We start from the raw sequence: 17,321 nt of genomic DNA, 5'->3' as shown, positions 1-17,321 counted from the left end.
AATGAGAGCTTGCTGATCATTTTGTTGGAGTACTAACAGAAACGCAAGGGTGACAATCAGGTAATTGTAGCGTGTGAAGCTTTCGGTTAACAACCAATTAAGTCCTCTGCATTTTGTGCATATCCTGTTTTCATGCTGTGATTCTTTTAGCAGCAGCCGTGTTTATGTTACTTCCCTTTTAAGAAATCTCTCCTATTAGTTAACCAGTTGATACATATGAGCTGGTACTTAATAAATCAAATAGTAGAGTAAATAAAAGGAGTCGGGAAGGACACATTTAGTTAGTAAAACTGAGCCTCTTTCAGAAACTTCCCCTTTATCTACACTTAGAGATAAAGAATAGAGAATAATATTAAATGTCCAAACTTCAAATCTAATCTTTATCTCAGCTTGTGTCTGTTCTGTGGCCAGTGGGTCGCCAACAGAAGCTAATTATCATGTCTGTTTGCCTAAAGGTAGGTGATCTTATAAGTTGTGCATGTCACAGCACCATTTATCGGTAGAGTTATTATGGTCTTCTCAAGTGAGGAACATCTGTCCTTTCATTATAGAAGTCGTTCATAGGCATGTTACTTTAATTGCACTTACATGTGAATCTGCTCAGAGCAACCTCATTACAACATACAGGAACAAACATGTCATTACGACATCTGTCATGTCGAGCTATAATGGTCGCAGTTAAGACTAGACAAACCGAATTACTCTGCAATCGAGATTAATCAGCAGGATTGAGCCAATAAGCATGAACTCGCATGGAATCTACATCCGACACATTTGTAGCCGGACATGTGCAATTACATAAACCTAATGAAGTAATTCATCTGCCCTGAAGGCGGCTTTACAACAGCCTACAAGACAGTGCTCTGTGCAACGGCCAATGTCAGTTTAATCGTTTGACTATAAACAGCGTTTCTTTCTTGCAGGCATTTACAGGTTCAATCCACAGTTAGTGAAAGCGACCTAATATTCAGGTCTGAGGCTAAAAGAAAAGATTTGTGCACAAAATATAATAGGAATGCTATACTTCTTTGTCAGTGAATTATTATTACACCAAAATATGACACAAAAATATTATTAAAATATCATAAAAATAGTCTATGACTGACGCACTATATTCCTAGTCTTTTGAAGCCATAAAATATTATTATTATTTGAGTGATTGACAAAACTTACCCTGAAGCATCTGGCCAGTGTAACTAAAACTATTAAAAATCGGTATTGAAATAAAGCTAAAATAAAATAAAATAATAATATAAGATGAAAAACTTTTAAAACTATTAAAATTGGTATTGAAACACAGCTGAAATTAAATAAAATATTAATATTAGATGGAACTTAAAAAAAATGAAATAATTAAATTTAAGATAAATACTAAAATTATTAAAACTAACTGGAATAAAATAAATTAGAGCTATATAGAAATATAAAAAACTAACTTTATGACTTTGTCATTTTTAACAGTATAAATATTAAAAATAGGTACTGAAACAGATGAAATAAAATATAAATCAGATAAAAAAACAAAAAACAAAAAAACAACTTAAACCAAACAAAATTAGAAATGTTGCCTTAGCAACTATCTGAAATAATTGTTATAATTAAGGTTGAAGTACTAAAATTACTAAACTTGAAATAAAAAGAAATTAAAGCTATATAGAAATAATAATAAAAAAAACTAATAAAGAATTATAAAAGCACATAATAAAAAACTAAAACCTAACTTGAAAATTGAAAATTGAAATGAAAACTAAAACCATAAAAATAAAAGCTAATTCAAAATATTAATAAAAACTATAATAGCATACAAAAATAATGCTGCATTTGGCACACTTTACCCCACAGCTACCGTTTTTGTGAAAATGCCTCATTAATTGCATGGTTTCATAAACTGACAATTCACTAATATAGGATATATATTTTTAGACCTTGATAATTTTCCTGGGACATAAAAGTCCAAGGTGAGACATCTTACCCCACTCTCCCCTACTGATGGCGTATGTTGTTATGAAACTTTATTAATAAGAATATTTTTTTTTTGAATGCTCAAAAATGTACTCGGTTACTAGCATAACCTCGGTTCCCTGAGATACGGGAACGAGTACTGCATCGGTAGACGCTATGGGGAAAACTCCTTTTTCTCCGATGACTGAAGCCTTTACAATAACACAGTGAAACTGCACAGCCATTGGTTCGTGCAGTGCAATAAAGCAAACCAATGGCTCGGCAGAGGAACTGCACGCTCCTATGGCAAGGAAGCCCGCCAGAATGGGAGGAGCCATCTGGCTATATAAGTGGGCATTGCACCATAGGATCTCAGGTCAATTCGACTGAAGTGACGACTCTGAGAGTGCAACATCATGGCATGGCCTGCAACGCAGTACTCGTTCCCGTATCTCAGGAAACCGAGGTTACGCTAGTAACCGAGTACATTCCCTTTCAATACTACACTCGTACTGCGCCGCTAGACGCTATGGGGAACCAATACAATCACGCCGTGCCATGAAAGTGGAACGATTGGCATGAACTGGCCTTGAGCAATAAAACTCAGAGGGACCAGTTAAGACAGGTGAAACCCGCAGGAGGCAGGAGGGCTGAGCTCACTGAGGTCAGCCCAGCCTAGGATAATCGTTCCCAAATAATCCCATGTCGTCTCAGCACCTTTTAGAAAGGGCCAAGAACGCACTAGGAATACGTCTGTCATAAACAGGCATGTGCCCCTAGGCAGAAAGGATTCAAGCCTGTAAGGCCGGAACGTCCAGGCTATAAAACCTGGCAAACATGGACGGTGAGGCCCAGCCAGCTGCCGCACAAATGTCTGCCATGGACACCCCGCTAGACCATGCCCAAGATGAGGCTACGCCCCGAGTGGAATGGGCTCTAACTCCTATGGGGCGATGGAGGCCCAGGGAGGAGTATGCCAGAGCAATAGAGTCAAATAGCCATCAAGAAATTCTCTGCTTTGTGACTGGAGACCCTTTGGTGCAGTTGCCAAAGCACACAAAGAGTTGTTCCGACTGCCTGAATGGAGCGGAACACTCGATGTAAATTCTCAGTGCCCTGACAGGGCAGAGAAGGCTCAACTCCGGGTCTTCCTCTGATGGAGAAAGAGCCGAGAGAGTGATAACCTGTGCTCTAAATGGGGTGTAGAGCACCTTAGGAACATAACCATGCCTCGGCTTCAGGACGACCTTGGAGTCGTTAGGCCCAAACTCGAGGCAGGCAGGACTCACCAAGAGAGCCTGTAAGTCACCTACTCGTTTGACCGATGCTAACGCCAGTAACAGGGCGGTCTTTAACGATAAGGTTTTTAGGTCTACAGACTGTAGCGGCTCGAAAGGGGACCCCTTGAGGGCCCTCAGTACTGTGGGTAGGTCCCACACAGGGACGGTAGTGGGCCGGGGCGGATTAAGCCTCCTGGAACCCCTCAGGAAGCGAACAACTAGGTTGTTCCGACCCACAGACTGTCCTGCTATAGGACATGAGAAGCTGCTATAGCTGCCACATAGACTTGAGCATGGAAGGGGAGCGGCCCTTGTCCAACAGCTCTTGTAGAAAGGACAATATCACTGATATGTCGCAGGAAATAGAATCTTCGCCGCAGGTTGCACACCAGGCAGAGAAGACCGACCATTTAAGGGCATAGAGACGTCTCGTGGACGGGGCTCTAGCCTGTGATATAGTATTTTGGACACTTTCAGGGAGATCTACTGATTCGTCGAGAGCCCAAAGATGTAATGCCCACAACTCGGGTTGGGGGTGCCAAATTGTCCTGTTCGCCTGAGAGAGAAGGTCCTGCCTCAGGGGAATGGGCCACGGGGCTGCCGTAAGCAGCTGAGATAGCTCTGAGAACCAAAGTTGGTTTCTCCAGAGCGGGGCCTGGGTCACCCTGATACGAAGGCAACCGTGATGCCATGCACTGGGCGACACTTGTGGTTTCAGCCAGTACTGGAGGGGTCTCATACGAAGCAGGCCCAACCGTAGTACTGGTGATGCAGAGACCATGAGGCCTAGCATCCTTTGAAATGGTTTGAGAGGGCGAATGACTCCAATTTTGAAGGAGGCCGCGAGCTGCTGAATAGCAAGCACACGTTCCGGCGCGACTTCTGCCCTCATGTGGGCTGAGTTGAAAACTGCCCAAAGGAACGAAGTTCGTTGGCTGGGTGACAGCGAGTTCTTGGCGAAATTGACCCTGAGTCCTAGGCACTCCAAGTGGCTGAGGAGGAGGGATCTGTGAGACACTAGCTCGGCCTCTGACTGGGCTAAGATGAGCCAGTCGTCGAGGTAATTCAGAATGCGGATTCCTTTCTGTCTCAGAGGGGAAAGAGCCGCATCTATGCACTTTGTAAAAGTGCGAGGAGCCAGGGACAGCCTGAAGGGCAGGACCGTGCATTGATAAGCCACTCCCTCGAAGGCGAATATCAAGAATCGTCTGTGTTGGGGGGCTACCTGGATGTGAAAGTATGCGTCTTTCAGATCCAGAGAAAAGAACCAGTCCCCTGGGCATATTTGCGAGATGATCTGATTCAAATAATCATCGTGAATGGCCGCTTCATGAGCGCGCGGTTCAGGTGTCTGAGATCGAGGATGGGCCGAAGGCCGCCACCCTTTATGGGGACGAGGAAGTAGCAGCTGTAGAATCCTGACTCGCTCTGCTCTGGCAGGATCGTTTCTATGGCACCCTTCGCCAGTAGGGCCATCACCTCGGAGTGCAGGACGTGAGCGTCCTTGCTCTGCACTAAGGTGGGAATGACACCACTTGGGGGTTGGATTGGTTCAAGTGGCAGATCGCCGTGAGGAGACCTGACACTTGTTACAAGTGGAAGAGGAAGTATGCTCTCTGTCTGAAAATGTTTGTGTTTTATTGTTCTTGCTATAACAGCGGCTGCTTGTGTGGGCGCTTTCAGAACGGGCCCAGTGTCCACAACAGCATTTACAAACACATTGCCACCGGCACCCGGAACAGAACGGGGTGCTTGGGGGCATAACAGAGATTGTTTCGGGGGTGGTCTGGCGACAGCGAGACTTCGCCCCCTCCTCTTCCTGTCCAGTAAATCAGCATGACGCCCGAGGCGCAGGATCCAGCGTCAACTTGGGCCGGGGTCCTTGGCGTCTCAAAAATGAGTGGCGTCTGGCCGAGCGGGAGCGCTGTGGAAGCTCAGGCTGTTGAGTAGGCTGAGCGGGCGCAGGCACAGGTCTAGCCGGCTCCTGCGTTGGGGCAGGTTTAGGGCAATTGGTGGCACTCACAGAGCTTGATCGCTTCGGCAAGAAGTGTCGCAGTGCCTGGGACGACTTCTGCGCAGCAGTAAAGCGCTCAGCAAACCCTTCGACGGCAGGTCCGAACAGCCCCGTGGGAGAAATTGGAGAATCGAGGAAAGGAACTTTGTCCTCCTCTTTGATCTCCTTCAGGTTTAGCCACAAGTGGCGCTCCAGCACCACTAAATTGGCCATTGACCTCCCGATGGCCTGAGCGGTCACCTTCGTCGCTCGAAGGGCCAGGTTCGTCGCACTGTGCAGCTCCTTGAAGGCCGCAGGATCGGGCCAGACTCGTCCATAACTTGGAGGAGTTTTGCCTGAAAAACCTGGAGCACGGCCATGGAGTGCAGAGCTGAGGCCGCCTGCCCAGCGGAAGAGTAAGCTCGTCCAGCAAGGGCAGACGTTGTTCTGCACGGTTTCGAGGGGTGCGCGACCTTCGTTCTCCATCTGATGGCAGTGGGCGGGCAGAGGTGTGCAGCCACTGACTCATCCAGCGGAGGTAGCCTCTCATAGCCCTTTTCGTCCACGCCGTCGACCGTGGAGAACACGGATGAAACAGACGTGCGAAGGCAAGCTGAATAAGGAGCGCGCCACGACTTCGTGAGCTTGTCATGGACCTCTGGAAAAAAAGGCGCTCAGCTGGGCCCTCAGGCGACTGCACCGCAAGATGTTTCGAAGGCTTTTTAGTCCCTTAGGCCCAATTTGTATGGCACATTCACAGAAAGCCAGCTACAAATGTCTTTTTTTGTGAATTGTTAACTAAGGTGGGAAAGAAGCTGCTCTAATGGGAATATGACTGTGGAGGTGCTGTGAAGCCCTGTCCTAAATGTCTGGTCACAGATGGAATTGGAGACCTTGAGTTTTATATAGCTATTAAGACACCGTGCAATATTGTTTTGATCTGTGATGTGTGGATTCGTGTGGACGTGTAAGGGGCCTACAAATATCAAGTGCACTTTAATGCTTTTGGTGAAATGTAGGAGACGTTAGATGAGCATTAAAGAAAGCGCTGACCTGTCGGACCTGTGGTGTGGTGCTACATGCGAGTCATGGTGCTCATGTGGGAGATGCAGGATTCTGACCCTTAATTCTGAGTAATAATTCCTGTAATGCTGTTAAATATCTTCCCTTAATGGGAATGGTTCTCAACAAGTGGGCTGGGGCCCACTAGGGGGCCATAAGATGGCTTTAAATGATTTAAAATTAGAAAAGAAAAAAAAAAATCAAGATGTAAACTGACATCATTCTTATTTTAATTTGTCCTCCTCAGCAGATGTAATTTTTATTTGAGAACCATTAAAAGTAGATAAATTAAAAAAAAAGTCTAATTTCCAAAAAATGATCAGTTTAAATAAATAAATAAATAAATAAATAAAATGCTTTTCCAGTAATCCTTGAAACGTCTCTAATCTATGGAAGGCCAATTACACCACATAAGAAAAAGATTTATAATTTGGTAAATATATATAATTGGTAAGATCATAATTATGACAAAGACTCAAAATTATGAGATATGAAATCATAACTATGAGATAAAAAAGTTGTAATTTGGATGTAAAAGGTCAGAATTATGACTTAAGTCATCATAATGACATAAAAAGACAAAATTAGGAAAAAAAGTCAATTGTGACACATCGAAATTGACATAAAAGTCATAATTATAACATAAGTTGAAACTGACATAAAAAGAAATTGTGAAATAAAAAGTAAAAATTGAGATAAAAAATTAAATTATAGCATAAAAATTGTCGGCTTTTCATGACTCATAATTTCATCTCATAATTTTGACCTTTTAATTCATAATTATGACTTATGTCATAATTTACCAAAATACAATTTTTTTTATGTGACTCAAATAGGTTTCTATAGGAATCACGAAATTAATAATAGTTAATTATTATATTCTGCTGACATTCAAAGTTTTCGTGACACACATTAAACTGGAAAGGTTCTGGTCAAGCATTTAACTCCACAAGTCAAGCAAGCAGCAAGTCGACTGTAAACATGCTCCTCTGTTGAAGGAGAATGCTAGTTAAGAATCTTCAACTAGCATTCTGTAAAAAAGTCTAAAAAATGCTCCTCTGTTGAAGGAGAATGCTAGTTAAGAATCCTCAACTAGCATTCTGTAAAAAAGTCTAAAAAGTGCTCCTCTGTTGAAGGAGAATGCTAGTTAAGAATCCTCAACTAGCATTCTGTAAAAAAGTCTAAAAAATGCTCCTCTGTTGAAGGAGAATGCTAGTTAAGAATCCTCAACTAGCATTCTGTAAAAAAGTCTAAAAAATGCTCCTCTGTTGAAGGAGAATGCTAGTTAAGAATCCTCAACTAGCATTCTGTAAAAAAGTCTAAAAAATGCTCCTCTGTTGAAGGAGAATGCTAGTTAAGAATCCTCAACTAGCATTCTGTAAAAAAGTCTAAAAAATGCTCCTCTGTTGGAAAATAAATCTGAATGGACTTTGTCATCTTAGGCACTGTAATAAAGTTACTGAATTCACTCTAAATATCATATGAATATTTGCATAAATTTATTGAAAATGAATGAATTAAGACTTTATTCATGGATTTAAAAAAATGATTTTACTGAGATCTATGTATTATATTGACTGCAACATGGCATATGGCAAATTTTTTATCTTTATGGACCCTGAAGGTTATAAAATGTATCAAAGACCTACTAATAAAGTTAAAGAAAGGTTTATTATTGGAAAATAACTCATGAAATAGTTCTCTGGATTTAAATCGAGATTTACTATGGACTGACAGCTCAAACGAAATATATCTTGTAGATAAAAACATAAATTTAATAAAAATGCTTGAGGCTATTTATTAGATGACTACTAATTAGAATTTTAAATTAAATTTTTTTTTTTCATTAGCTCCTTTTAGTGGTGAAAGTTAGTTATGCGTACTCCACCGTTATATATATATATATATATATATTAATGGAGCAGTGTTTCTTGTTCAAAATGAAAAAATGCACATTTCTCATTAATTTAAATCTTGTTTGTAGTTATTTTTTACCTTCGAAATAATGAGTAAACAAGCATGCCAACCTGCTGGGATTCTTCTTTATACTTTTGTCTTCATACATTTATTTTTTTTTATATTTCAGTTTATTATGCCTTGATTTACTATTTATTTACGATTTTTAATTTAAAGAATTTAAAAATGATCTAAACACCTTTTTTTTGTCAATAAATAAGAAAACAAGTAGAATTCATTAAGCACAATTAATAAATACCTAGTAAAAATAAATATGAATGAAATTGTAATCGGTTTGAGAGGGGTGGGATAAACCTTTCTGTAAACCGAACAAAATAAAAATTCTGCCATGTAAACGCGTTAAACCGATTTCTTTGTGTCTACGTCAACACGTCAAGTGGTCAGGGGTCATCAGAATGCAAAATGGCGGCGGCAAAATCAAACTGGAGTATAACTGAAACAACACATTTATTAAATGCACTGAAGGAACTAAATATAATTCAACGACTGGATGGCAGGAAGGTTAGAAATACGGATTTATACAAAATAGTTAGCTTCTGTTTTTTGGTGGAGGGAAAAGCAGAAGCTATCAGAAGATATTTTTATATATATTTCAATCCAAGTACACAATACATATATGACCTCATGAACTTTAAAGAATTATATACTTTTTTTGTTTGTGTTTAGATAAATCGCTCCGAGGGGGTTGACCAAACTGTTAAACGAGGTTATTTACAAATCATCCAAGCCCCTATGCAAGCTATATAAGCTATGCTTTGTTTCTCTCTCTGTCTCCCTGCAGAAGCAGTATCACCACCTGACGCTGTTCATTAGAGCTCTGCTGTGATTGGGGGATGGCAGAGGAGAGAGAGGATTTACACTCCAGCTGCCCACAGAGCAGTGGTGCTGGTGGCTAGATGGTGTGCAGCAGCTGAGGTCTCCTCTTCACCTCCAGACCTGTTGTTGTGAAACTTTAGTTTGGTGATTTGGTGCATCTTTATCTCAGTTGTGTTGAGACCAGTGAAGTAGAACTTCTGCCCTTTTGTCTCATTGTTTACATCTATGATTGAGACTTCCTAGAGAGAAGTGAGTGTTAATTTAAGTAGCCTAATGCAAATATTGAACTTTATTATTTAATGTCTTTTGGTTGGGTTTAGTAGGAAGGTGGGTGCCGTTTTGTTTTGTATTGCTGCTTTTCTCCTGTTTGTGTTAGTTTAGGGAGTTAGTTTAGCTTGCTGTATTTTGTTTTCTTTTCTTTGTAGCTTAGCTAGTTGATTATAAAAGAGTTAGTTTTGTTATGTTTGTTATTTTGGCCTTGCCCCCTTCTGAAATTGATAGTCTTTTGTTATTGCTTTTTGTTTTCTGAATGATGTGAATAAAAACTTGTCTTGTGCTGCATTTTGACCGTGGTTGTTTGGGTTATTGTAACCATTCTGGGCTTGGAGACGGGGTTCTCTCTGCCGTTGCACAGTCACTACCACCAACCATTTATTTCTGTTAGGATCTTTTCCCTAGACTAACTCAGACCGTATCAATGTAAACATGGCTAGTGTGTTAGAGACAGGACACTGATTGCCAATCATTTTTGTAACTGAGTATACAGCAGGTTTTGTGGGTGATATATGTATATACTGTGTTGTTTAATTGTTTTAAAAGTAATGTGTTGATATTTTATTCATAAAATATTAATAATTTATATTAAAGATTATAAAAATGCAGATAAATCTCGTTGAATGCCATCATGCATACTCCACCATTATAACAGACTTTTTTTTTTTTTTTTTTTGGTGGAGCAGTGTTTCTTGTTCAAAATGACAAAATGCATATTTCTCATTAATTTAAATCTTGTTTGTAGTTATTTTCCACCTTTGAAATAAATGGGTAAACAAGCATGGGATTCTTCTTTATACTTCTATCTTCATACATTTAATATTTTTCATATTTCAAATGATGTCTTTCTTTAATATTTATTTACGACTATCTATCGCGGTTATGACATCAAATAAAAGATAAAACAGAAAAGAGTCGGGTCCCCACCTAGCGAGGACCCCTGATGTGTAATACCAACAAAATGCTCCTTAATAACTGTTATAGTACTATTTTAGGAATTTTTGTACTAATTACCTGCATATTCCATCCATATGTGGCCAAATAAATGTGTTCAGTTATTAAAATATGTAATCGATGCGTACAAGTGCATGATGGGGCAAAGAACGTGAGAAAAGAGGCTTAATCGTGTCTCCACCTGAAGTGGATACCTTCACCTGTCAATAATCTTTATTTTTTATTGATTTATTTTTTATTTTCATTATTATCAACAATCATTGATAGTAATACCAAAGTATAAACAAAGTGCATAAGAAAACAAATTGGGAGAAAAACCTATCATAATGTAACTTTATCATTTGACAAACTATTTCTTATAATAATAATAATAATAATAATAATAATAATAATAATAATAATGAACAAATATCTGAAGGTTACATTATAAATAAAATATATTATGATTCATTTACGGTTTCATTTATGGCAAGTGCAAAATCCTAATATCTCAAAACATAACGCAAACACAAATACACCTCCTAAAGATAAAGATATTTTTTGTTCTGCATAAGTGTTAAGTATTTGAAGGTTAGCAAGTCCTTCTGCAAATGAGGGAGGATTGGAGAATTTTCTTTTTAAAATCTGCATTTATGTATAAAATTATTGGTAGTGTATATATAAGTGAACTAAAAACAAATTATGAGAACCTGTTAGCTGTGGTATCCCTTTTGAACATATAAAATAGTCAACTTTATGTGGTTGTAGTTTGTGAATTCTTTGGAATATAGGCATAATTTTTTCTAGTGTGAAAAGAAGAATTATCAGTCAAGAATTTGATGTTATATAAAAACAAAAATTCATGAAATGTCCATGGAAATGTCATGGAATAAAACTTGTTTGAAACGTTTATACAAAGTTTTTTTTTTACTGAATAAGCAAATATATAGGTTGATTATCCACCATAGAAATGATATCAAAACAAAACAATAAACAAGTTCCAAAATGTGAGGTTTATGTACAACTAAGAATTAAATCCCAGTGACATTTCTGATCAGGCGTTATACCAGGAAAGGCCAGCGGGTGACGCCCATCCTCCATTATAACTGTATATTGCATTTTGTAGCCAGTATAACCAGTTAAGGTTGCTTTGTCACTTCTGCTAGTCAGCAAATACTTATCAAATATGGAAACTTAAGTCTTTGATCTTTCAAATGATACATGATTTGTCAATAGTAAAGTTGGATTTCATTATAAAATGCTGTTCTAACCAACAAACATACAGTCATACAGTCAACTGTCCAGCTAATAAAGTAAAAAAAAATAATTAAAGAAAGGTTCCATTGTAAAGTTTGAATGGAAAATAGATTGAGTTTAAGATATATAACATGATTAGTTAAGTGACTATTTAACTGTAATTGTAACAACATAAACATAAATCATAACATCATCATTGATTTAGCAGCAACTGTGATCAGGATCACATTTGGCAGTAAAGAAGATGATTACATACGTACATAATCTCTACTAATCAAACCTTTTCCTTTCTTGTGTTTGGAAAAAGTGTTTTTAAATGTGTTTTCCATGTTTCTTGCAGATGCCATGATGCCCATCACACCAAGTCCAGCTAAAAGCAGGACGTGATGCTGTATATCACAAAAGTAGAGAGGCTCAAATTATCACAGTATCAGTTCCTAAACAAAACAATGCATTTCTCTTTACCACAGAAGCTCTGTCCTGCAGCTCAGATCCTCAGGTTACACTGACAGTGATGATGCCCCAGTCTTCCACAGCGGACCTGACAGAGAATGAACTGGTTCTGCTTTCAGCAAAACAGCAATGGACTGCACCTCAACACCCTTTACCCTTCTTACCACTGCCTGTATCATCTGGACTACAGAGAAAACAATCTTAGTGACTGTATATACAGCACAGTTAAACTTTAATCTTACAGCTGAATCAATATAGTAACACAACTAAATGTTATTGACCCTGTTCCATATGTTCACACCGAATATCCAGAGGAGAACTGGTCCCTCAGTGTAGACAGGTTTCTCACAAGGTTCCTCCTCCAGTATCTCCATCTCATGGAGTTTTTGTATCTTTACCTGTTGTACTAAGTTATGTAAAAATAATCTAATTTCAATTTCAATAATTGTAATTATAACCTCTTTTATGACTAAACTTGTATGATGGTTATTACATTAAGTGCACAAAAAAAAAAATTCACTTAAGAAACTGTTCTTAAATAATACAATAGTAAAGATCTAAACATAATTGAAGATAAGGATTGTTGCAACATAATATATAATATGTTCTGTAAAAGAAATGTAATATTAATTTTACACAATGATAGTAATGTGGTACGGTATATAATACTACAGTACATTTTTAATAAATTAATTCTCATGTCTGCTACTCATCAATCTCAGCCTTACCAAAATAAAAGCAGCAAATGAATAAAAATAACTCAGTATTGGAAGTGTCAAGTGTCATGCTGCATCTCAATTCACCTGCTTATACTATAACCTTAAAGTATGTCCTCTTGTTGTGAGGAAAAAGTACATATTTTAGACAGACTACATCCTTGTAATTGCCTCTTTAACAGATACTCTGTCGTTTAGTTACATGCACCCTGTTACCGCATAAACTGCACAGTCAATCATCTTGTCACAGTTAAAATCCTCCACATTTAATTTCATAGAATTGTGGAAGCATGTTGATCAGTCAGTCACGGGTCTTTCATGTGAAAACTTCCCTCATGCATTTTCATAATTATACATTTAAAAATTAATGACAGTCCTATCTTTATTATTAAGTTCTCAGTGTTGTTGCAGATTAAAAATATTTATTATTATTAGAATTTATTACTGATTGAAACCCCCTCTCTACTTAACCATCGATCTCGCACATCGGTCATGTTTTTAGTTTTTTAACTCATTTTATCCATGTATGGGTTCTATTCGATTCCTCATCCAGCAAGCAAAAAAAAGTGAGTGAAGTTATGTTCCTGAGTGTGTATTATATTCAGTTCACCCAATTTAGGTTCATTCACCTTAGATTAGTGAACACTTTCACTATTAACTAGCTGTTTATTAGCATGCATATTACTAGGGACTACAACTAGGGAATACACAGGTCTTTATATATTTATATATAAGGATATACAGATATCTAGTGGCTACATCATGGCATTACATAGAATTTTTTCTTCATTTATCCCACCAGATTGTACCGATCTGCCTCCATTAATTGGATTTTAAATGCGTTTGCTCTATTTGTAGCAAAATTAACTAGGAATAAGACCACAATAGAAACACGCACGCAATCATTATATAGCAGCGATGACTTCATGAATTTTTTCAATGGTAAAATTGAAAATATCAGGCAAGAAATTCAGACTATTAATTTAAAACCAGACAGTTTTATAACTAACCCTGTAGATGATAATATAATAATATCAGATCAACAATTACAATGTTTTACTCCCCTTGAAGAGACTGAACTAATTTCACTAATTTCATCATCAAAATCATCAACCTGTATACTAGATCCTTTACCTACTCTTTTGATACCATTGATCATGCTATTCTCCTCGATAGACTGGAAAATGTAGTAGGCATTAAGGGAATGGCCCTTTCCTGGCTCAGGTCTTATTTGACTGATCGTTATCAGTTTGTAAACATAAATGGTGACTTCTCTTCTCATGCTAAGGTAAAGTTTGGTGTCCCGCAAGGCTCTGTTTGAGGCCCACTGCTCTTTTCTTTATATATGCTACCTCTGGGCAAAATTATCCGTAAGCATGGTATTAGCTTCCACTGTTACGCTGATGACACACAGTTGTATGTTTCAGCAAAGCCAGATGACAGACACCAGCTTAATAAAGTTGAGGAATGTGTAAAAGACATTAGAAACTGGATGTTTATTAACTTTCTCTTACTTAATTCTGACAAGACAGAAGTACTTGTACTAGGACCACATACAGCTAGAAGTAAGCTTTCTGATTACATAATAACTCTGGATGTCCTTTCTGTTTCATCATGTGCAGCAGTAAAAGACCTTGGTGTGATTATCGACTCTAGTCTTTCATTTGAAGCTCATGTAGATAATATAACTAGGATCGCTTTCTTTCATCTCAGAAATATTGCTAAAATAAGAAATATATTGTCACTACACAATGCAGAAAAACTAGTTCATGCTTTTGTTTCGCTACTCCTCCTTCAAAATTGATCCAATTCTTCCCAAAATTGTTTCAGATGATCTTTGGACTGAGCTGCACAGAAATGACTGAACAGATTTTTTTTATTCATCTTTGTTCAAAAGTTATGATGTCGCAAACTTAATGAGGTTGACCCAAAATTGGTTCAGAGGCCGTATCTCGGCCAAACTTTGATCAGTCGAAACGAAACTTGGTACGCTTCATCTACACCATGATCTGAGGGTCCATGCCAAAGTTGGGCACAGCACCACCTACAGGTCATGAGATACCAAAAATGAACTTTTTTGCTTGTAAGTTTTGAACAGTTAGAAAATCATGATCTTGGTGTCTATGGATTCCTTGGGTCATGCCGAATCTGCTGATGTCGATGGCACATGGTTTGCCAGGATCGGCTGAACCATGTGTCTGCCATTTTGAAATTTGTCATAAATTGCAGTATCTTTTGAACCATTTGACATATCTGCACAAACACTGGTAGGGATCATTGACGGCATGTCCCGGAGGTACCTGAGAAGATTGAATCCACCTAGTGTTCAAGAGATATAAAGATTTTTGCAAATATGCTTATAACTTTTGAAAACATTGTCCATTGTTATTTTTATATCATTTCATTCCCTGGGTTATGCAAATTCTGACGATATGTCATTTGACATTTTTCATCAGTGTGCCTGTTCGCCATATTGTATTAAGTGAAAAACAGTTTTTTCGCTACTCCTCCTACAAATTTTGTCCAATTTTGTCCAAAATCTAATCAGATGATCTTTGAACCGAGCCGCATAGAAATGACTGAACAGATTTTTGATATTCCGTTCCCGAGAAATACCCCTCGGAAATTGACCGTGCCTGTGTATGTTGTCTTATGCTATTAAGCTTAGCATGCTAATAAGTTAGAGGCTATCCAAATACCATACTGTTTAATGAGACTCTTCAGCTATCAAGTTAACCATAAGCTGCATTGCCATTAGCTTAACTTTGCATGTTACGCTGGTTAAAATTAAAACACTGATTAAAGTTAAAACACTCCGCTAAGCCACTGGCCCGAACCTTTCAGGTCGTGGGTTCGAACCCAGTGTGGTACAGTCCCAGACCCCCATAGGTACAATAGAAAGAAATGATGATGAAGTTGCTTCTTTTCCAGATGTTGTGCTTTTGTAAGTACGATCTTATCTGAGCTTATTAAAAACTACATTTGGTGCATTTATATACAAAATCTTAATTTTGAGTTGATTCAATGTGTAGTAAGTGTTTAACTGTGGGAATTGTGCGATGATTGAAAGTGACCAAATAAAATCCAACGTCCAAATATGCCAACAACGGCCGTAATGGGTTTGGCCCCGTAATTGCTGCTAGCAGCTATATTTGTAAGTTTTTTTTTTTTAAATTTCATTAATTACATATTAATAATAATATAATATGTGTACTTGCATTATTTTACATAGAAATTATGAAAAGCAAGTATAGTACTGTCGTATGCGGAAGCCGTTCCGGCGGATGACGTAGGACGTATGCGCCTGTGAGATATGCTAGTCTCACGAGTTTTCCATACAGGACCGTACCCATATCCTGCGGGTTTTTCCTCTTTTTATGGTTTTTTTTTCTGCACAAATTGCGCTGCAAATAAGTAGCCCTAACTTTGTGCTGACATCCACGTTTGTTTTCGTACAAGATCCCATGCAGTTGAGTTATCGTGAGATGTGTGGATTCGACAGAATTTGTCCAGTTGTTGTTCGCCAGTCATTAAGGTTTGTGCTCCTCTCTGATTTAACCATCAGTTCAGTGTGTTGTATAGCGTACCCTATAAATTTGTATTGAAATGGTAGAATAAAGACTAATACTTGATGAATAAAAACAATAAAAATTAATGTTGCATATGAAGCAGAGGTGTAAAAGTTTTTCTTAACAACTGTTGAACAAAAACACCAGCCTACAATCTAATGCTTGGAAGAGCAAGGAAAATCTTTAATATAACTCCGATTGGATTCATCTGAAAGAAGAAAGTCATATACACCTAGGATGCTTTGAGGGTGAGTAAATTATGGGCTAATTTTCATTTTTGGGTGAAATAACCCTTTAACATGCAAAATAAATTGGTAGTGATTGACATTTCAAATAGAATAATGACCCACATACATATTAATAAATCTTATTATTTGTTAATTGCACCTTTCTTCAAACCCAAAAACAAATACATAAATAGGAAGTAGATGCAAATTAGCAATAGTAATAATAAATTAGAATAATATATTATGATATTTTTGGTTTTTAATGTTTGATCTTATCTTTATTACAGTAATTGGAGTTTGGAACAGTTCACTATCAAGCATCAATCTTAATACAATTGCAGAATTAACTAATAATCTATTCTAGGCAACTTGGAGCTGGAACTGGATGATAGAGAGCTAATACTGTTAAACTGGTAACTTACTTAAGGTTAAACTCTTAAAATAATGAATTTACCACTGAAACCACACACACACACACACACACACACAAGCACACACAAATATTTAGGACAGCCTACAGCCTTGACGGGGCTATTATGGAGAATATTATTCAGTTGCATTTCTTAATCTCATTGGCTGCTAGACAATACACAACCTTCATGCTCCTAGTTTTGCTTATGGGCATTCAAATTATTTTTACTGTTTTTTTTTTTTTTTTACTATTTTTTATAAACCATCACTTGAAGCGTCTTCAACACTAATTGGTTCATAACACCACAGAGCCTAATTGGCATAGCATATGAGCTACATAATACAGTACTTCAAATGTACTTTCACTGCATTTCCTTGCATCTCCAAATAATTCTTATAGTTTATTACAAAAT

The sequence above is a fragment of the Pangasianodon hypophthalmus genome, chromosome 9 (assembly GCF_027358585.1).
Source record: "Pangasianodon hypophthalmus isolate fPanHyp1 chromosome 9, fPanHyp1.pri, whole genome shotgun sequence".
NCBI lineage: Eukaryota > Metazoa > Chordata > Actinopteri > Siluriformes > Pangasiidae > Pangasianodon > Pangasianodon hypophthalmus.
This window is presented reverse-complemented; position numbering follows the sequence as displayed.